Source organism: Felis catus, chromosome E1 (assembly GCF_018350175.1).
Source record: "Felis catus isolate Fca126 chromosome E1, F.catus_Fca126_mat1.0, whole genome shotgun sequence".
NCBI classification, from domain to species: domain Eukaryota; kingdom Metazoa; phylum Chordata; class Mammalia; order Carnivora; family Felidae; genus Felis; species Felis catus.
In genome coordinates, this window is record NC_058381.1 from 10,404,359 (window position 1) to 10,426,113 (window position 21,755).

Consider the following 21,755-nt stretch of genomic DNA (forward strand, 5'->3'; position numbering starts at 1 on the left):
GGTGGTAGTTTTGCTTTTAATACTAAAAATACACAATGCTATGCTCTCTTGGGCGGGGCTGGAGGTCCTGTTCCTAGAAACAGCTGCCTGGAGTTGTTCTAAATGCTAAAGTTAGCATCCATTCCCGGACCCATGCCAGGGAGACTCTCCGTGGGCCTCAGCTCTCAGCATGGAGCATGGGCACGCCGACTTCACAAAACCAAGCCCCCAGTGTCTTGTTGCAGGGCTGATCCTGAGAGGTTTCAGCTCTATCTTCTTGATGTGTTTAAAATGTGAAATAAATGTATGCATGTAAATTAAAACAAATAATTCCCTATGAAATCGTGAGTCTATGGATCTCCATGGCCCACAGCTCAGCAGGGCCACCTCAGGCCTTCTCTGGCCTTGGAGAAGAAACTTGTGACAGAGTCAGATTCCCCCTCTCCCACTGGTCCCCCATGAGGCCTTCCATGGCTGTCTCCTTCCCTCAGCCCAGGCTGAGGTTCCCCCCACCTCCACCATGTGTCCCGACCCCAGCAGACAGAGGGTGCCCACGCACAGGAATGAGGCTTCCTGGGTGCCCACGGGGGCCCTGGGATGGGTCTGGGTTCCCCACTTCACCTAGAGAGAGAGAGAGAGGGAGAGAGACAAGGGAGTCCTGGTAGAGTGGACAGTAAGGTAACACCTTACCAAGGGTCATGGACCCCTTTGAGAGCCCCAGGAAAACCTCAGAGAAGGTGCACAAGCTCTCAAGGACAAAGCTCAGAGAACTCCCTTGGTGCTTTCCAGAAGCCCAGCTCCCTTGCTAGGGGAGGCAGTGAGATGAGTCCTCAGCATATTCACCCCTCCCCCCACCAGGAAACTCTTGCCCCAAAGAGTCTCTCAATCTCTTCCTGGTTCTGGCCCCAAAAGAGAGACAGAGAGTCCTGGGGTGTGGGGATGGGGAGCTGCCCTTACTTCTCCCTCTGACTTCTTTTTTCTTTAAAAAAAATTTTTCTTTGCATGTTTATTTATTTTTGAGAGAAAGAGAAAAACAGTAAGGGAGACAGAGAATCCGAAGCAGGCTCCAGGCTCCGAGCTGTCAGCACAGAGCCCGACGCGGGGCTCAAACCCACAAACCGTGAGATCCTGACCTGAGCCAAAGTTGGACGCTCAACCTACAGCCACACAGGTGCCCCTCCTCCCTCTGACTTCTGCCCCTCACCTCTATCTCAGCAGGCAGTGGAGGCTCGTGTGTGAGATCAGCCCCGGATGGGCCTTTGTAGGTACGAAAGACCAGGCCCCCAGCCAACCAGGATATAGAAGACAAAGGCCCAAATTGTTCTATCATTGGATTTAGGGGTAAAGGCCTAGAATTTAGGGAACAAGGGTCTGACGTAAGGCAGGGAGGGTCTAGGGAAGGAGTTCCCTCTGCTGTGAGATGTTTCCTATGTCAGAAGCTGACAGATACATTTCAAGGAACTATTATGAGAGGGAGAGAGAGAATCCCAAGCAGATTCCATGCTGTTGGCACAGAGCCAGATGTGGGGCTGATTCCACAAGAGATCATGACCTAAGCATAAACCAAGAGTCAGATGCTTAACCGACTGAGCCACCCAGGCGCCCCTGAAATTATTGTATTTCTATTCTTACTTGCTTATTCTTCTACTCACCTCTCTAAAATGTCAGCTTTCGAAAGCCAGGAATCTTCCTGTCTTGCTAATTGTGTCCCTAGGACAGCGCCTGGCCAATAGCAGACACCCAGCGAGTATTTGTGGAAAATGATAATGGTGCTGCTGGCCGATCTATATGCATTCCATGTGCCAGACACAGTCGTAAGAATCTCACGTACACGAACTGATGTCAACCTCAGAGCCGGCACCGTGATCAAACTGCAGTACAGAGACGTTACTCAACTTGCTGATTTCTCCCAGGCGGTAAGTGCCTGAGTCAGGACCTATCTCAGGCAGGCTTCCTCCCTTGCACCCCGTCCCCAAATGCAAAGAGAGCCTGATGAGTCTGCGTATGTGTGCATACTGTTTTACGCACGTCTGTGCACATGTGAGCAAGGAGGGGACTCCATCCCATGATGGAACGTAGGCTCACAGGCACCATCACTGTGTGACCGCAGGTCAGAGCATGTGTGGAAAATGAAGGGGGGCGGTATGTTGAGGTGGGTCATCTTACAGCCTATAAAGGGTTTTAAGTAGAGGGTGTGGCTGATTAAATTGGCAGGTTGGAAAAAGATCAGAGGGGGCACCAACGGATACAGGGACACCAACTGAAACTTATTCAAATGAGAATTGAAATCAACATGATGTAGAGACGAATACGACGTAGGCGTGTGTCAGGTAGGGTTCTCCTTCGCTAGAAATAATAGTGTGTGCGTTAGTTTTTGCTGTGTCACAAATCACCCTAAAACTTAATGGCTTAAAACAATGAATATGTACGACTTACCAAAATTCTTCAGTCCAGTTGGGTAGGTCTTCTGATCTGGTTCAGTATGGCTGTTGCTCTGTGGTTCAGGATGGCCTCACTTGTGTTTGTAGGTTTGCTTGATCTTTAGCTGGGGTAGCAAGGATGATTTGGCCACCTGTCGGTCATCATCTGGAAGGCTAGCTCAGCCCCGTTTATGTCACAGTATCCCATGGACATGAGAGACCAAGCCACAGGGTTCTTGCACTCTTCAAGCCCCTACTGAGCCATATTTGGGTTTTTTTTTGTTTATTTAAAAAAATTGTTTTACATTTATTTATTTTTGAGAGACAGAGTACAAGTGGGGAGGGACAGAGAGAGAGGGAGACACAGAATCCGAAGCAGGCTCCAGGCTCTGAGCTGTCAGCACAGAGCCCGATGCGGGGCTCGAACTCACAAACCGTGAGATCATGACCTGAGCCGAAGCCGGATGCTTAACCGAATGAGCCACCCAGGCGCCCCTGAACCATATTTGTTAATGTCGCGTTGGTCAAGTCCAGATCCAAGGGCGGAGAAATAGACTTTGCAATGACATATTGCAAAACTGCGTGAACACGGCTATGGGAAGAATTACTGTGGCCATTTTTGTAAGCTACCACAAGCAGAAACGACTCTGGCTGATTTAAGCAAAAAGGAATTTGGAAAAAAAAAAGTGACTGGGAAAAGAATTTGGGGAAGGCCTGCAGAACCGGGAACAAAATCAGAAATCAGGTCACGCAGACCTGATATAGGAAGGACATCATTGCATTGCCTTAATCCTGCATCCACTGCTGCTCTGGGAGTTTGATCTTGTGACAGCCGCTGCTGGTGTCAGAGAGGAAGACCCCGGAGGCCCCCACTTTGCTCCTCCTTTAAGATCTTGTGTGGTTCTGTCGCATTGGTGGAGCTCTATCCCGTGCAAGACCCTGTTTGCGGGGTGGACAGAGCCTTAAGCAACATGCCTGGTCATCTTTGAATGGCTGGAGAAGAGGGGTCTGAGCTAAGGGTATACGTGAACACGTGGGTGGTGGTGAATGGCTTTGCTGAGTGGTCAGGGTCAAGAAGAAGCAAGATTGAGAAACTGGAGTTGAGATCTGGGGACCAGGCATGTGGATGAGTGGATGACCTGGGAAGTGGGCACACAGTGTTGTATTTCATACCAATGGCCACCAGAGGGGGCACTAGGCATGTGCCTAGTCCTGGGATGTCTTGTCCTGGGAAGGTCTACCAGCCTGTCCATGGCCCACAACAAGTAGGCCACGGTGACAGAGTTGGAGGCCATCCACGGGCCTCGAAGGCTATATTTGCTAATGTGCAACCTACCAGCAGCAGGGGCCAATGCCGACCTCACTGTGCTACTGCTCTCTTGTGAGACCAGCCAGACTGGTCCCGATACCTTCCATAAAGGCTGGTCCTCAGATGGTCCTGCAGAAGCCAGCAGCCAGGGTCAAGGGGTCCCATACTCAGCAGCACATCCTTGCACTGACTCTTCCTTCCCTGTCTCACTCAGGCTCCCCTGGAACCACACACCCCAGCGAAGTCCCTGGATGCACGATGAGCCTTTATCTCCGACTCTGCTTTTTGGGATACCCAGGCCAACACTGTGCTTGGAGCGTCCCCCAAAGATAGAGGGCCAAGGGCTGCTCAGCAGTCCCTTCAGCACGACCTGTGGGAGAACTTTTATAAATACCTCCTGAAGCCGGGGGAACATTCTAGAAGGGTGTCTGATACCTGAAAAGTCACATGGCCAAGAGTTCATAACTGGCCATCAGCTGTCAAACACTTTGTAGGGCCCAAGGATGTGCAGGAGTGTCTCGAAGGAGCTGTGTCGGCCGGGGGCCTGATAGGAAGAGCTGGGGGCCTGCGTGGGTTGATGTGAAGGGGACCCTGGTGGAAAAACTGGAGGTTTTCCATCACAGGCTCAGACCAGGGGCAAGAGTACAGCTAGTCACTGGACAGATGGAGTCTCCTGTGTCGGGCGAAGCCAGGACAGCAGACCCTGGGGTAGATAGAATACAGGAAGGCTCTCCAAAATCTACCACTTGAAAGAGAAAGTTTTCGACATCTGCCACAGCCAGAGGAACCCTCCCTCCGACTGTGCAGACAAGAAAGCTTTCCCTGACCGCTTCCCCATCTTCACTCCTCAACCCTGGTGAGGCCGGAGGTCACCAAGACATGGAGGAGAAAGGGGACGAGCGAGGTGGGACAGCTGAGAAGTGACCCGTTTCCCCCCCAGGGCATCTGTAGTTGAGGGGCAGTGGGGATGCCCAGCTCAGAATGACCATCGACCACAAACAACGAAGAGGACGTGAGGATCGCTCCGGCCTGGCATTTTCCTGACCGGCTGGACTTGGATAGTCAGGCAAGATCAGAGGGCACGGGAATGTGGTGGAACTCGCCCCGGAAAGAACTAGCCCCACAGATCGGTGGGGAAAGAGCAAAAGTGGGTTTTCAGCAGCACAGCATGAGACCGCCCCCCCCACCCCCCGGTCCACTGTGTGGACCACCTGCTGGGTGGTCTCCCATCTGCTGGAAGAAACGTGGTGGGAATGTGGGATCCCGGACCCCTCGCGCCCTGCCAGTGGCAACGTGCGCTGGTGCAGCCACTGTGAAAAACAATATGGCAGCTGCTCAAAAAAATGAAACATAGACTCGCTGGACGGTCCAGGAATTCCACTTCTGGGTACGCACCCCAACGAATTAAAAGCAGAGACGCGAGAAGATGATTTCTATGCCGGTGTTCGCGGCAGCATTAATCACGGTGGCTAAAGCATGGAAGTGCCCCACGCGTCCAGCGATGGATGAATGGATACGGTGGGACATTGGAGTGTGCTCAATCTTAAAGGGGAAGGAAACTGACACCTGCTAAGACAAGGAATAACCTTGAGCACCACATGCTGGCTGGAATCACCCAGTCACCAAGGGACAGATACTCCATTATTCCACTTACACGAGGCACCTGGAGTTGTCCAATTCACAGAAACAGAAGGTAGAATGGCAGTTGCCAGGGGCTGGCGGGTAGAGGGGTAGGGAGTTAGTGCTGAACGGGGACGGAGTGTCAGATCTGCGGGACGAAGAGTTCTGGAGATGGAGGGGGGTGACAGTAGCACAACAGAGCCACAGAATGTACCCTTGAAATGGTTAAGATGGTAAATTTTACGTCCGGCGTATTTACCGGTTGCAACCCCCCCCCCCACCGCCCTGCTGGGGGTGCGTGTACCTGGAGAACTAGGGTGTTTGTCTGAGCTGGTCCCAGACAGGCACCGTCAGTTGTGAGAACAAAACCTACCTTTTCCTATTGTCCTAGTTTTCACAGTAAAAGTAAATAAGTAAAAGTCTGAAGGAGGCGCGTGATAGTGGGAGGCAAAATTGGAGCGGAAGGGAGGCCAGTGCAGTGAGATCCAAGAACAGAGAGGCCCTGGGGCTGAGCGGTAAGTGACCACAGTGAGGGGGACGGAGCCAGATCCCCATGCAGTGGCCCAGGGTTTTGGAAATGGGACTGCACAGGAGCGGGGGAGTGGATTTGTGAGGGAGAGAAGACTGATGTGGTCTGGAACCCCCCATGAGGGGTCCAGAGGAGCCCTGCCCACTCCTGGAGCCTGAGGTCAGGGACTCAGGAGGAAAAACTGCCCCCGGGGAGGGCCACAGAAGCCACATTCCTTGTCCTTAGGGGCAAACCGGATTTCCAGTTCAGCCAGGGAGGAGCGGATCTGTGCTTTCCAGAAGGTCCCGGGGAGGGGTCTGGACAGATGGGGGGCAGGGGGCTGGGCAGGTGCAGGGTGGTGGAGGGGCCAGGCCAGGGGCGCGATTACTGGCCGTGATGGAGGCTGGTGGATATTTTCTCTCTTCCTTCCCTCCTCTTCCTCCTCCTCCGGTTTTCAGGAGGAGAGAACGAGGGCAGTGTGTAGACAAGCAGAACAGAGAGAGGTAGATGGAGAGGGAGGAACGGGGTCCCTGATGCAGGCCTGAAGCTGGTCCTTATATCTCCCCCCGCCCCCACTCCCTGGATGAAGGTGGTTTGCCTTGGGTTGTACTTTGCAGCACAGCCTGGTCAACACGTGTCCTTCTAAACATTCTGTGGCTCCCTATTGCTCCCGGCCCTGCAGAGCTCACCAAACCGCTCTGGGCTCCCTGAAAAGATGTGGCCTGTAGTGCCCTGCCCCCAGCTTTGTCCCTTGAGGTGCCCTCACTGTCTGGAGCCCCTTCCCTGACACCCCACTCCACACCGAGGCTAGGCTTCTCGCCTCCTGCGCGACAGAGTCCCTCCTGCCACCCCCGGCACTGCCCCGGGGCGCCTCACCTTGCCCTCCCCCAGTGACTCCTCTCCAGATTGCCTCGGATTCTTGACTGGGGCCCCCAGTTCCTGCCTCTACTGTGGGAGCTTGTTGAGAACCGGGTTTATCCCCAAGGTCCTGGCCCACGGTGGGAGGCTGGGAAGTGCTTGCTACCTTGATGGACGTGCACAGCCCCCTTCTGCTCTTGGCCACTTCTCTCTCTCAACATCCTAGGAACGGACAGAGGAAGACCCCCTCCCCCTTTTTATTTTTATTTTTTTATTTTTTTTTTAATTTTTTTTCAACATTTATTTATTTTTGGGACAGAGAGAGACAGAGCATGAACGGGGGAGGGGCAGAGAGAGAGGGAGACACAGAATCGGAAACAGGCTCCAGGCTCTGAGCCATCAGCCCAGAGCCCAACGCGTGGCTCAAACTCCCGGACCGCGAGATCGTGACCTGGCTGAAGTCGGACGCTTAACCGACTGCGCCACCCAGGCGCCCCGACCCCCTTTTTATTTTATAAGTACTTTGTGTTCATTGCAAAAACCTCTTAAAATACAAATAAGCAGAAGAGAGAACAAACCTCCCATAAACCCAGAGATTACGTTAACATCTCAGTTTGTCCTGCCCAGATTATTTTTCCTGCCTGTACCCAAAATCTTTAACAAAAATGGGATGACAGAAAATGTACAATTTTAAGATTTGCTTCTCTTCTATATAAATACATGATGAACATCTACCCTCTAAAAATTTTTTTTTTATTTTTTTTTGGAGAGAGAGAGACACCAAGTATGAGTGGGGAAGGGGCAGAGAAAGGGAGAGACACAGAATCCGAAGCAGGCTCCAGGCTCTGAGTTGTCAGCACAGAGCCTGACGTGGGGCTCGAACTCACGAACCGTGGGATCATGACCTGAGCTGAAGTCAGATGCTCAACCGACTGAGCCACGCAAGTGCCCCTGAACATCTACCCTTTTTAAAAAAAATTTTTCAATGTTTATTTATTTTTGAGAAAGAGAGGGAGAGAGAGAGAGGGGGAGGGAGAGAGAGAGGGAGGGAAAGAACGAGTGGGGGAGGGGCAGACAGAGAGGGAGACAGAGAGTCCAAAGCAGGCTCCAGGCTCCAAGCTGTCAGCACAGAGCCCGGCACGGGGCTTGAACCCACGGACTGTGAGATCATGACCTAAGCTGAAGTCACATGCTTAACCGAGTCACCCAGGCTCCCCTACGTTTGTCTTCTTTTCGGCAGTGAAAATACTCTGTATGATACGACAGTAGTGAATCCCTGTCGTAATTTGTCCAAACTCATAGAATGTACAACACCAAGAGTGAGCCGTAATATAAACTATGGGCCTTGGGTGATGGTGATGTGCCCATGTAGGCTCATCAGTTGTAGCAAATGTCCCACACTGCTGGGGGACACTGAGTTGGGGAGCCTCACCCAGTTGGGGAGGCTATGCGTGGGTGGGGGTTGGGAGTAAATGGGAAACTTCTGTACCTTCCCTTCAATTTTGCTGTGTCTAAAATGGCTCTGAAAACCGGTCTTAATTTTGCAAATGAAACGTAAGCCACCTGCGTGGCTCAGTCGGTTGAACGTCCGACTCTTGATTCTGGCTCAGGTGGTGATCTCGCGGTCTTGAGATAGAGCCCTGGGCTGGGCTCTGCCCTGGGTGGGGAGCCTGCTTAAGATTCTCTCTCTCCCTCTCCCTCTCTCTCTCTTTGCCCCTCCCCTGCTCGTGCTCTGTCTCTCTGTCTCTGTCTCTCTTTCTCTGTCTCCAAAATGAATAAACGTTAAAAAAAATGTAGGAAAAGAAAAAATTTTAAAGAAGTTAAATACATTGAAAGCCAGCTGTGCCCTTTATCTATGCTTCTCCCCCCTCCCCCTCCCCCTCCCCCCCCCCCCCAGATGTCTTCACTGTCCTGATTTGGCTTTATCATCCTCCACACACGCCTTTGGGCAAGTGCAGAGTTAGCCACGCAAGGCTGGGGCTGGTTTGCACCGGATGTGTGCTGGGACCACTTCATCTGACCTTGGCACATCTCTCCGTCTTGGGTTTTCTGTGATTGGGCTCACTGGCCATGTGGCTCTGGTTGTCCATTCAGCCCCTGGGAGCCTCCGCCCTTGTCACCCCAGCCACTTCGGTCTGCCTTCCCTGCTGGGTGGGAGCTCTGTGACAACAAGGGCCCTCTCTGCCTCTTATTATTTATTTTTTACCACTATGGCTCCTGCACCTGGCACCCAGGGGGAGCTCACTAAATGGTGTGGATGGTTTGTTGCATGACTGGGTCTATATGAATGGGTTTAAAAACATTTTTTTTTTATTGCGGTTAAATATACATGACACAAAGGTTGCCATCTTCACCGTTAAAAAACATTTTATTTTATTTTATTTTATTTTATTTTATTTTATTTTATTTTTGGAGAGAAAGAGAGAACAGCGGAGGGGCAGAGAGAGAGAGGGAGAACGAGAATCCCAGGCAGGTTCCACACCACCAACATGGACCCCGATGTGGGGCTCGAACTCACGAACCATGAGATCATGATCTCAGCCGAAATCAAGAGTCGGATGCTTAACCAACTGAGCCACCCAGGGGCCCTCACCCTCACCATTTTTAAGCATACACTTCAACAGTATTAAGTGCATTCACATTGTTATGTAGCCAACCCGGCATCTACCCACAACACCCCTTCTATCTTCCCAAATGGAAACTGTCCCCATTGAACACTCTCCCCCTTCCACCCCTGCCCCCGGCAACACCAGGCTACCTCCTGTCTCCGTGAATCTGACCACTGTAGGTCCCTCATGGAAGCGGAATCATAGTGTGTGTCCCGCGGCTGGCTGATCTCACCCAGCATAATGTGCTCAAGGTTCATCCGCGTTATCCGTGCATATCCACGCGTGTGTCAGATTTCCTTCCTTTTTAAGGCTTGAGAACACTCCATTGTTTGTGCATCGTGCAGATGGTTCGACGAGGACCGCGCGCTGGGTAGGTGTCTCGTGGTCCTGAGAGCACCTGCCTGCCCTCCCCGGTGCAGGTGGAAATGGTGTGAGCTCCAGTGTGGGAGTCATCTGTGGGACTCACCAGCCCTCCAAGCCCCACCAAAGACCCCAGGGCCTGCAGTGTCCCATTCCCGTGGGTTCTGGCCCTGTGTCCCTACGGAGACCGGGGTGAGGGGACAGAACTGGCTCCAATGTCTCCTCCAGCATCTCTCTGCCACGTAATACAGAAAACTGGAAATTGGAGCATCTGTAAGAGTCGGGGAGCCGTGAGCCTAAAGGGAAGGGACTGTGGCCTTTTTCCTTCCTCCCCACCATCCCCGCGTCCCCAGGCCAACCAAGCGGGGCTTCAAGAGAGTCACTGATAGAGACCGGGGTGCCTGGAAAGAAGGGGGCCGGCAAATCCTCGCCCCTTGGGACATATCCTCATGCAGGAGACTTGCTGAGCTCCCCTCTGTGTCATCCGAGCTGGCTGAGCGAGAAAAAAAGGACCAGAGCGAAGTCAGGGCAAAGGTGGGGTGGCGGCACGGTGAACACGTGTGTGTTTCCTCTGAGCTAACTGCTTGCCGCGTTACCCATCTTGCGGGTGCCAGGGGAGCTGCTAGCTGGGTGAGGGGACCCTTGTGGGAAGAGATGTGGAAGGTGGGGAGGGGCAGGAGCTATGAGGCGGCAGGAAAAATCTCTCCCTTTCCTGGGAACTACGCAGTGGGCAAGTGCCGCAGGGGCTCTCGCGAGTCAGTGTGGATTATCTGCCCACGGAGGGAGGGCGTCAGGAGCACCAGCTGAGTAGAAAGACTTTGCTCCGAGTCCATTTTTCCCCTGCCAGCCCCAGCTCCCAGGGGCAAAGGGACTCAGGAGACATGGGTTGGGAGGGAGAGCGAGACCCCCACTCCTTCCTCGGGGCCAGACCTGAGCCAGGAGGGAGAGTATTCACGGGGATCAAAGTGTTAAATTAGTCTGGACTGAGCTTCTGCTACCGGAAATTAACCAGGAAGCGAAGGGAGCTGCTTGGAATGTTTGAAGGGATGTATAATAAAGATCTGACAGAGCACAGTCGGAGGCACTGATTGAAAACAAATTCAAAAAACCATTTTGTATTCCTGTCTCACTTGGTCCAAACACTAGTCTAAAATTAAAAGTACAAAACTCTCCAAAGGGTACAGATGTTGGGGAGGCCGAAAGTAAGATCAACCTAAATGTCACAACCAAGGCCTGGGGGTCCAGGGAGAGGGGGTAGGAAGGGAAAGGATCTAGAGATTCTGTCTTGGGACAGGAGAGGGACAGAGCGGCTTAGAGGGGAGAACAGTTGGAATTTTGCTTTCAAATAATTGTAGAAAAATATGCATCTGTTAGGAGAGCAGGGAAGAAGGAAGGGGACCGTCAGTGCTGTGGGAAGCTTATAGATTAACAAGGAGAAAGGGAAGGAATAGTAACCATCTGAGAGGAGAGAACAATGTAAATAGTAAACGTAAAGGAAGTGGAAAGAATAATATCAAGGATTTCGGTCGTTACACTACGTCAGAATGGTACCTAAAACAAACCCTAGCTAGACGTTATTTACAAGAAATGCATGCAAAACAGCAGGATAAAGAAAGGCTGGAAATAATGAGGTGCAGAGAGGCACAAATAAAAGTAAGCCCGGACCAGTAATATTAACATCAGATAAGGTGGACATTAAGATGAAGACCTATGAAGATGAAAAGCAAAAGTTATAAAGACCAAAGTGTCACAAACCCATAGGAACTAAGCAACATGTGTTTAAACACACAAAGCAAAAGTACCAGAATAAGTACCAGTCCTTGAACAGCAGTGCGTTTACAGTGAGAGATTTCAATACACATCTCTCAGAATTAGGCTCAGTAAATAAAAAAGGAATGATATGCAGGAGTGGTCAATAAATCTGATTTAATAGGTGAGGATTCTTACCTCTATGAACAGAAAACATACTTCCTATTCATGTGTCCCTGTAACTGCTGCAGAAATGATCTATTTGACCACAAAGAAAACCTGAACCAGTGCAGAAAAGCCAAGAAAAAGGCCACATTTTTATTCTAATCTGGTGAAATCAGATCAGTAAATAATAAAGAGGTGATGACTACACTATTAACTACTTTGATATGAGGAAACACACCTCTAGATAGTACTTAAAGAGGGCATCAAGAAGGAAATTGAATTAAAAACTAGTGGAAAGCATTGGAAATAAGGATGCTTCATTCCCAAACCTCTGGGACACAGCAAAACCACATTCAGTGGAAAATCAAACTTAAATGTCTTTAGTCTTAAAACAGGAAGACAAAAATAAGGACCTACTTGCTCAGTCTAAGTACCAAAAGAAATCAGGAAGTTGGAATTGGTAAAGACACAAAGACAAATTAATGAATTAGAACAGCAGATCTGTACTGACATTCATATTTCTATTAGAGAGAATAAGCATGTGTTAATTGGTTTTTGCAAGCCCCAATGCACAGAAAAAGCCAAGCTCACCATGACTTGCACTTTCCTTGGTGAAGGAAAAATGAAATAGAAATGATAGAAATGTACAACGTTAAGCATGAGAAAGGAGACATAAGCACAGATGCAGGAGAGAGTAAAAGAATTTTAAGGAAACATATTCAACACGATGGCAACAGGTTTGAAAACCTGGAGGAAGTGGATGGTGCAGAAAGGTATGAACCCCTTGGGGTGCCTGGGTGGCTCAGTCGGTTGAGCGGTTGAACGTCAGACTTCAGCTCGGGTCATGATCTCACAGTTTGTGAGTTCGATGCCCGCCCTCTCAAACACTCTGTCCCCTCCCTCTCTGCAGCTTCCCCCCTTGCTCTCTCTCAAAAATAAATAAAACATTAAAAAAAAAAAAGAAGAAGGGTATGAACCTTGGTGGGGGCGGGGCACTGAAGTCAGATGCCCTGGGTGACACCTAGATCTGTCACTTACTAGCTGTGGGACCTTATAATAGTTCCTACTTCTTAGGTGGCTGGGAGGATTAATGGGCTAATACATGGAAAGTGCATCTGCTAAGGACTCCGTAAGTGCTGTTGTTACCACTGGTGGTGTTTTTGTTAAATGGTGACGGCTCACAAGGCTCTCCAGCTGAAAGAAAATAAACGTGGATTTCCATCTTCAAACTTGGAATAAATCCTTGATGGGCTCGGAGGAGATAATAAAATAATCAAACTCTTACAAGAACATCTAGGGAGTTAGATGAACAACCTAGGATTGGAGAGGAGCCTCCTCACCCAGGCTGACACGGAAATGTTCTAGTTGGCCATATAAAAACTTTTGGATAGCAAAAGGTACCCTGACTACAGTCCACAGACAAATGACAGATTGAGGGAAATACTGGTAACTCAGATGGCTATGATACACAGAGTGCTTAAACACTGACAGGGAAAACACAAAACAGGGCAGAAGAAACGGGCCAAGGGAGGGCAGGACCCAGGGCGTGAGCACGGATTGCCAGTGCATGTGTGGGAACCGCCCCAGCTCACCTACAGGCAGGAAACACGGACCCGGGAGCACAGAGAAGGCACTTTGCACCCATCAGGCTGACCCGCTCTGACAGCTTTGCTGGCCCGGAACGGGGCTGCCTTTGTGAGAGGCCATCTGGCAACACGTATGGACTTGAAAAATGCAAATATTCCTGGGCATCTATTACAAAGAAACGAAAACACCAGTGCCCACAAACTGGAAGCAAAGTGGTTTCCCATCCACAGGGAACATTGTGGCCACATGCATATTAAGTAAGCATTATGAAAATGACTATCAACCAGCCACAGGAATGGACAGAATGGGGTCCCGAGGTCCCAGCTGCCATGGAGGGATGTGTCCACAAACCACTGAGTGGCAACGGAAGATGCGGAAATGTGTGTTTGATCAGAAACCCCCCCCCTCTTTTTTTTTTTTGAAGCAATAGCGACTCCCCGTGAGTCATGCCCATTTACATGGACATCCTGTGTTACATAAGCGTTGAGAAAAGCACAGGGCTGGTCACGGGGTGCTGATATCGAGGGGGACGCAAGCCCAGGAGGTGTGAAAGAAAAAGACTACCCTAAAAAATATAGTCTCATCTCCTTTATGCGTGTTTGTGGAATTACCGTGTGCGATTCCTGGGCAGAAATAAAAGGGAAAGTTTCTTGACAGTTTTCCAGGGAACATTGCACTTCGTGTGTGATGGGGATGCACTGGGTCTGTTTGCTAATTACGGGGTGTGGCTCCCCAGCCCGCAGGGGCAGGAGCTCTGAGGCCCCAGCGTCCTGGAGAGCCCCCCACCCCCACCCCACGTGTGCAGGTGTCTCCCTTCCAGGAGGAGGGCGGTGGCTCCGAGGCGGGCTGTGCACAGGTCTCCATGACTTGGCACTTTTGCACTTGGGGGTCCCGTGGGAGCCGCCCCCTCCAGCAGCGCGCCCCCTGCCTGCTGCGCCACCCGGGCTGCTCCGCGGCCCTGGCTCGGCCAGGCTTCCTGGGTGCTCCCTGGGTGCTCCCTGAGAGCCCTCACAGCCGGAAGGCGAGGATCAGGGTGACAGGAGGGGGGCCCTACGGCGCCCTCGTGGGTTCCTTCTTGCTCCCACCGACTCCCTGCAAACCGGCAGCTTCTCCCACCCAAGGCACCGCGATGAGCGGCAGATAGACATGAAGAGGGACCCGGAGACCTTCCCTACATATTCCCAGGAGGTGCACCTGCAGCTGGGGGGAGCGCCGGGCTGGGCGCTTCTCTCATTCCCCCCAAAGGGGAGAGTCTGTAACCAGTAGCTGCCTGAGAAAAACCAATGTCCTCTTGTGACCCACCAAGACTGGTTGGCCAGAAACAGGGGGCCTGGCGAGTGCAGGGATTGGAGGGGAGCCAGGAAAGGGGACCCCTAGGTCAGAAATGATGTGCAGCTGGGGGGAAGCCTGGCCCACCCCACCCCTCATCATCCTGGCTCCAGCCAAGCCCCGGCAGTCAGCCCTCTAGGTCAGCAAGTGTCGCTCTTGGTGCCTCATCCTCAAGTTTACCCCCCTGCCCTGCCAGCTGGAGGGGTGCTACAGCTGGATCTCAGTGCAGGGGGGTGGGGAGGTGACCTTCATGGACACCAGGAGGGTATCCACAGGGCAGTGGGGAGAGCTCACTGCAGGAATTGAGAGGGAAGGCTTGTGTATGGGTGGCAAGGCAGAGGAACGGAGCCCGCCCTGAGGCTGAAGGGTCTATACCAAGGTGCCCAGAGGCAAAGACCTAGTGATATACAGTTGCTCCTTGGACATCGGCGGTGGAAGGTGTGGGTGGTTGGTGGTTTGGGGCACCATCCACCCCCAACCCCTGCAGTGGAAAATCCCTGTATAACTTATGACTCCACAAATACCTAACTAACAGCCTGCTGTTGCCCAGAAGCCTTACCGATAACCTAAACGGTCAATTAATACATATATTGTATGTTATACATAGTACATATTGTATTCTTATGATAAAGTAAGCCAGAGAAAAGAAAATTTATTAAGAAAATCATAAGGAAGAAAAAATCATTCACAGTACTGTAATTTTTTTTAATGTTTATTTATTTATTTTTGAGAGGTTATGCGAGCAGGGAAGGGGCAGAGAGAGAGAGGGAGACAGAGAATCCCAAGCAGGCTCTGCACTTCAGCACAGAGCCCGATGTGGGGCTTGACCTCAGGAACTGTGAGATCATAAATATTTATTTATTTTTGGGAGAGCACAAGCATGGGAGAGACAGAGAGACGGGGACAGAGGACCCGAAGTGGGCCCTGCGCTGACAGGCTGACAGCCGAGAGCCTGAAACTCAAACTCAAACTCAAACTCACAAACTGCAAGATCATGACCTGACCGAAGTCGGATGCTCAACTGGCTGAGCCATCCAGGTGCCCCAAGAAGTGCTCTTTTTCATCACGCCATATCCAGGCAACATGCTGCCATCATGACTCATCGCTGATGATGTTGACCTTGACCCCCTGGTGAGGTGGTGTTCATTGGGTTTCTCCATGTAGAGCCAACTCTCCTGACCTGTCCACATTGTCCTCTTTGGAAGGAAGTCACTACACGTCCTACACTTAGGGAAAGGGGATTAGGTACCACCTGCTTCAGAGGGCATTACCTATATACATTATTTTGAATACTTCTATAAAGGAGATTCCAAAAGGGTTTTCTTTCTTTTTTCTTTTTTTGCCCTTTATTTTATTTATTTATTTTTATATTTATTTATTTAGTTATTTAAATATGAAATTTATTGTCAAATTGGTTTCCATACAACACCCAGTGCTCATCCCAAGTGCGCGCCTTAATCCCCATCTTCTATTTCACCCATCCCTGCCCCCCACCCCGCTCAGCTCCCCTCTGGTGACCATCGGTTTTTTATAGTTAAGAGTCTGTTTCTTGGTTTACCTCTCTCTCTCTCTTTTTCCTCCCTTTGCTCATTTGTGTTGTTTCTTAAATTCCACATACAAGTGAAATCATGGTGTTGGTCTTTCTCCGACTGACTTATTTCACTTAGCCTAATGCACTCTAGCTCCATCCACGTTGTCGCAAATGGCAAGATTGTATTCTTTTTGATGGTTGGGTAATATTCTATCGTGTATACACACCACATCTTTATCCATTCATCAGCCGATGGACACCTGGGCTATATCCATAGTTTGCCAGCTGTGGATAATGCTGCTATAAATATCAGGGTGCATGTATCCCTTTGAAATAGTATTTTTGTATCCTTTGGGTAAATACCTAGTAGTGGAACTGCTGGGTTGTAGGATAGTTCGAGTTTTAACTTTTTGAGGAATTTCCATACTGTTTTCCCCAGTGGACCTGCATCACTTTGTTATTTCCTGTCTTTGAGAAAGAAAAATAGCCATCCTAGCGGGTCTAAAGTGGTATTTCATTGTAGTTTTATTTGCATTTCCTTAATGACTAATAATGACAAGCATCTTTTTGTGGATTAATTAACTCGTTCTTTGTATACTGTTTTTGGAGAAATGTCTGTTCAAATTTTTTGCCCATATTTTTTTGAGTTTATTTGTTTATTTTGAGAGAGACAGCATAAGTAGGAGAGGGGCAGAGAGAGGGAGGGAGAGAATCCCCAGCAGGCTCCACACTGTCAGCACAGAGCCCGATGTGGGGCTCAAACTTACAAAACCGTGAAATCATGACCTGAGCCAAAACCAAGAGTTGGATGCTTAACCAAATGAGCCACCCAGGTGCCCCTCCTTTGCCCATTTTAAAATTGGTTTGGGGCGCCTGGGTGGCTCAGTCGGTTGAGCGTCCGACTTCAGCTCAGGTCATGATCTCACAGTCTGTTGAGTTCAAGCCCCGCATCGGGCTCTGTGCTGATGGCTCAGAGCCTGGAGCCTGTTTCCGATTCTGTGTCTCCCTCTCTCTCTGCCCCTTCCCTGCTCATGGTCTGTCTGTCTCTGTCACAAAAATAAAAACATTAAGAAAAAAATTTTTTTAAAAATTGGTTTGTCTTTTTATTACTGAGTTATAATAGTTCTTTATATATTCTGACATAAATCCCTTTACCAGATATATGATTTTCAATTATATTCTCTTATTCTGTGGGTTTTCTCTTCAGTTTTTTGATGGTAGACCTTATAACACAGAAGTTTTTAATTTTGATGTGATCCGGTTATTTATTTTTTCTTTGGTCATTTGTGCTTTTGGTGATGTATCTAAGAAATCATGGCCTAACCCAAGAACGTGAAGCTTTGCTCCTATATTTTCTTGTAGAAGTTTTATATTTTTATGCCTCATGTTTAGGTCAGTGAACCATCCGGAGTTCATTTTTGTGTATGATCTGAGGTAAGGGTTCAATTTCATTCTTTTGCATGGGGATGTCCAGTCATCCCAGCCCCATTTGTTAGAAAGACCCTTCTTTCTCATCAAATTGTCTTGGCACCCTTGTCAAAAAGCAACTGACCATAACTGTAAGGGTTTATTTCTGGACTCCTGGTTCTATTCCATAGATCTATATGTCTGTGCACTTTGGTACCTGCCAAGCATGAGTTCAAGCCCTGGTTCTGCCCCCTATGAGCTGTGACAGCCTGGACAAGGTTTTTGGCTTTTTTTTTTTTTTAACACTTTATTTTATTTTTTGAGAGACAGAGTATGAGCAGGGGAGGGCCAGAGAGAGAGAGGGAGACACAGAATCCAAAGCAGGCTCCGGGCTCTGAGCTGTCAGCACAGAGCCTGACACGGGTCTCGAACTCACGAATGCGAGATCATGACCTGAACTGAAGTTGGATGCTCAACCCACTGAGCCACCCAGGTGTCCCTGGAGGAGAGTTCTTATGAGCCTTTGTTCCCCCTTCTATAAAATGGGGATAATAACACCTTTCTTGTAGAATTATGATTAAAGGTATCATGCCCTCGGTCCATGGCATACACTAAGTGCTCAATAAATGGTGGCCATGGTGATCATAAGCAGCCTCAGGGCTGACATGACACTGGCCATTGTCTAATAATTTCATGTTTACCACTGAAACAGTTTATTTGCCCCTTAGAACAATTTCCCTTTTTTTTTAGTTTATTTATTTATTGTGAGAGAGAAAGAGGAGGGGGAGGGGCAGAGACAGAGGGAGAGAGAATCCCAAGCAGGTTCTACGCTGTCAGCACTGAGCCTGATGCTTGAACTCATCAGCCATGAGATCATGACCTGAGCCGAAATCAAGAGTCAGATGCTTAACCAACTGAGCCACCCAGGTGTCACCCCAAGGTTTTTAGGCTGTCACCCTCACTCCTTGGCCACTTGAAAAATGTAAACCGAATTCTGTGTCATGAACTTATACAAGATCTCTTACATTCACATCATTGCCAGTTTTAATTATGAAATATAATTTTGCAAATATATATATGTACAAATAAATATATATTATAACATGTAACAGATGTTAAGCAGTAAGATATGATTTTCTTAAAATTTTTTTGTTAATGTTTACTTTTGATAGAGCGTGAGCAGGGGAGAGGCAGAGAGAGAGGGAGACACAGAATCCGAAGCAGGCTTTAGGCTCTGAGCTGTCAGCACAGAGCCTGACACAGGGTTTGAACTTGGGAACAGCGGGGTCGTGACCTGAGCCAAAGTCAGATGCTTAACCGAATGAGCCACCCAGGCGCCCCTTCCCACCTGTTCTTAAAAAGAAAGTGGGTTTTCCCTCCCAAAAGCTATTCTAACCTAATTGCTCCTTGAAAGTTAAGCAATGTAACTTTTAAGTTGGTTTTCTCATTCATCCAAAAATGTTTTGCCAGCTTTAGGAGTGTTTTTGAAAATCACCTTGCTAAAGGAGTGATAATTTCTTTCAATCTTTGCTTAGATCCTGCCCAGCCCCACCTGCTGATTTGGGATGGTTTGGTACATTGACCTGTTTCCATTATTTTCTAGGTCTTCCTATATGCCATTCACTGTGGATATGATATTGAAAAAAAGTTGAAACTGCTGCTTTCATGGAAATTTGAGTCTGTAGGGGGACAAGGAACAAAGAAAAACAATCTGCAAATAATCACAGGAGCAAATATATGATTGCAAGTTGTGGGCAGGTTCCTGGGAGTAAGGAAGGTATTATTGGGGGGTAGGGGTGGGTCAGAGAAGCTGAGGTCTGAACAGGAACAAGAGTTACCCTGGTGCAGAGTGGAAGGGGGAGTGTTCCAGGGAGAGAGACTATCATGTGCAAAGGCCCTGAGGCAGGAAATTGCGTGGCCCATTCAGGAACTGCCCATGGACTGGAATTCAGTGAAAATGTTGGAAACCGGTACAAAATGAGGCTGGTGAGGCATCCAGGAGTTAGACTGTGCAGGTCTCAAAGGCCAGGGAAGGTTTTTTTTCCTAAGAGTAGTAGAAAGCCACTGAAGGATGTCAATGGGGGGAAAACATGCTCAAGTCTTCATTGCCCAAGGGCCCTTTTGTCGATATTTGGAGAAGGGACCACAGAGAGGTGATCAGGGACTCAGGAAAACAAACAGGCAGCAGTGGCTCCAGAGAGAGAGAGAGAGAGAGAGAGAGAGAGAGAGAGAGAGTGTGTGTGTGTGTGTGACAATCTGGGCAAGTATGAGGCATTGGGATGGACCATCAGGGCAAAGATTAAAACCTTTAACCCTTAAAAACTAAAAACCATGCATCTGCAACATTGTGACAACCCAAGCTTATGCCGGAACTGAAACTCTTCACGAACAAAAATCTAGAGATTTTGTCTTCCATGGATTTAAACAAGTTTCAAGGCTCCGGGATGAGGGCTGCTTTATATCTATCTATCTATCTATCTATCTATCTATCTATCTCTTATTTATTTAAAGAGAGAGAGAGAGAGCACGAGCAGGGGAGGGGCAGAGAGAGAGGGAGAGAGAATCCCAAGCAGGCTCCACACTGTCAGCACAGAGCCAGACGCGGGGCTGGAACTCACGAACCGTGAGATCAGGACCTGAGCCGAAATCGAGAGTCTGAGCCACCCAGGCGCCCCAAGAGCCGCTACTTGCGACAAAAGCAACAGCTTCCAGCATTCACACGAAACTTTCCGTGTGCCAGGCCCCGTTCCCACCGTGCCACACGGTCATTGTTGTCTGCGCTCGCTTTTTCCAGTCGCTTCCATGACTCTCCTCGGGGAGGTCAATTTCATGCTGAAAGATGAAGGAGGAAATGAGACGGATGAAGGCGGCTTAGGGGCAACGAAAGCCGCAGAAGAGCCTCACGGAAGGCGGGTGGAGCCAAGGACCGGGAAGGGGGCGACCCGGGGGTGGGAGGGTGCTGGTGTCTCTGTTTCTTTTCCCCGCACCGGTTTGCAGATGAGGAAACTGAGGCCCAGAGACATTGAATCACTTGTCTAAGGACACGCCCCTGGTGGTCAGCAATCCGGTGAACAGTGGAGCTGAAAAACAGAGCTCGGCAGGGTGGGGGCCAGGGCGGTCAGGGAACTGGCGAGTGGACAAGCGGGCTGTCCCTCCGGGGAGCTGCTGTCGTGATGAATCAGCTCCAGCAGGCTTGGGCCTCGAAGCCTGCCCTCCACTCAGTATCCAGGTCCCGGGAGAGGCTGGGGGGACCCACGCTCCCCCTGGCGAGGCTGCAGCAGAGGGCGAAGGTGTCATCTGTAAAGATGATCAGGCGTCACCGCTGGAAAAGCAAGGGGAGGGTTCCAGGTCGGCACAAGAGGCCTGGTGTGCCCCCCCCAGCCCTCCCCATCTCGGAGCACGCCCAACTTCTGCCCACCGCCCAATGCAGCCTCCCCAGGCACCTGATCCGGCTGGTGTTTCCTCCTGTCATTCTGGAAGGTTTCCCATTCCATCAGTCTAGTTCGGGGTCTTGGAATTCCTTGCCTGCGTCCCTCCCGCACACTGCGGCCTTCGGTCCGGACCTCATCAAGGCTGTGCCCTATCCAAACGGATTCTCGGAAAACAAGGTCTGATTTTGATAAGCTGTGATGAGCTCCTTCGTGCCCACCGAACCCACAGCCTTCCCACAGCCCACAGGCCTCCGCGAGTCCCCTGCCCCTGGAGCCCCGTCCATCCCCTCACCTCCTGGGGCAGCACCATACACATCACCACTGCTTATTATTAGCTGCAGGGGATGCATGACCTTGTTGACTGCCTCTGTGCCTTCGCTTTGGCTGTTCCACGCCCTTTTGCTGTTCCTTGCTTGAATAGCCCTCATTTCAGCACAGATGCCATTTCCCTCCTGCGTCAGCTTCGTCTGAGTCACGGTCAATGTCTTGTGCATCCAGTTGCTACTGTTGCCATACGGTTTTGAAATTTCCTGTTTTGCCCCATCATTCGGCAGGTATCTCTTGACCACCTACTGGGTGCGAGACATCATTCTAAGGTGCGAGGATGACGGCAGGGAGCAAACCAAATTCCAGCCGGAGGGCGGCAGGTAGCAAATGAAATAAGCGACAAATGAATAGCATGTCCGTGGGCAATAAACGCCCGGGAGAAAAATGAAATGGAGGAAGAAGACAGAAAGTGACAGGCTGGGCTGGTTACCGTTTTCCATGACACTTGAGCGGAGCTGTGTGTGGATGTCAAGGGAAGGGACCCCTAGAGAGGGACGGGAGAGGAGCAGGACACCCTCAGGCCACCGTGGAGACCTCGTGTTTTCCTCTGAGCGAAAGGGGAAGCC

General features: G+C 50.0%; 1 long non-coding RNA gene across 1 annotated transcript; it reads left to right on the top strand.

Moving 5' to 3' along the window:
- The first annotated feature begins 1,063 nt into the window (after positions 1-1,063).
- LOC123382041 lies at positions 1,064-5,754 on the top strand. Its single transcript, XR_006589813.1, has 2 exons — positions 1,064-1,895; positions 3,923-5,754. It is a non-coding gene; the product is annotated as an uncharacterized LOC123382041 (long non-coding RNA).
- Positions 5,755-21,755: the final 16,001 nt, after the last annotated feature.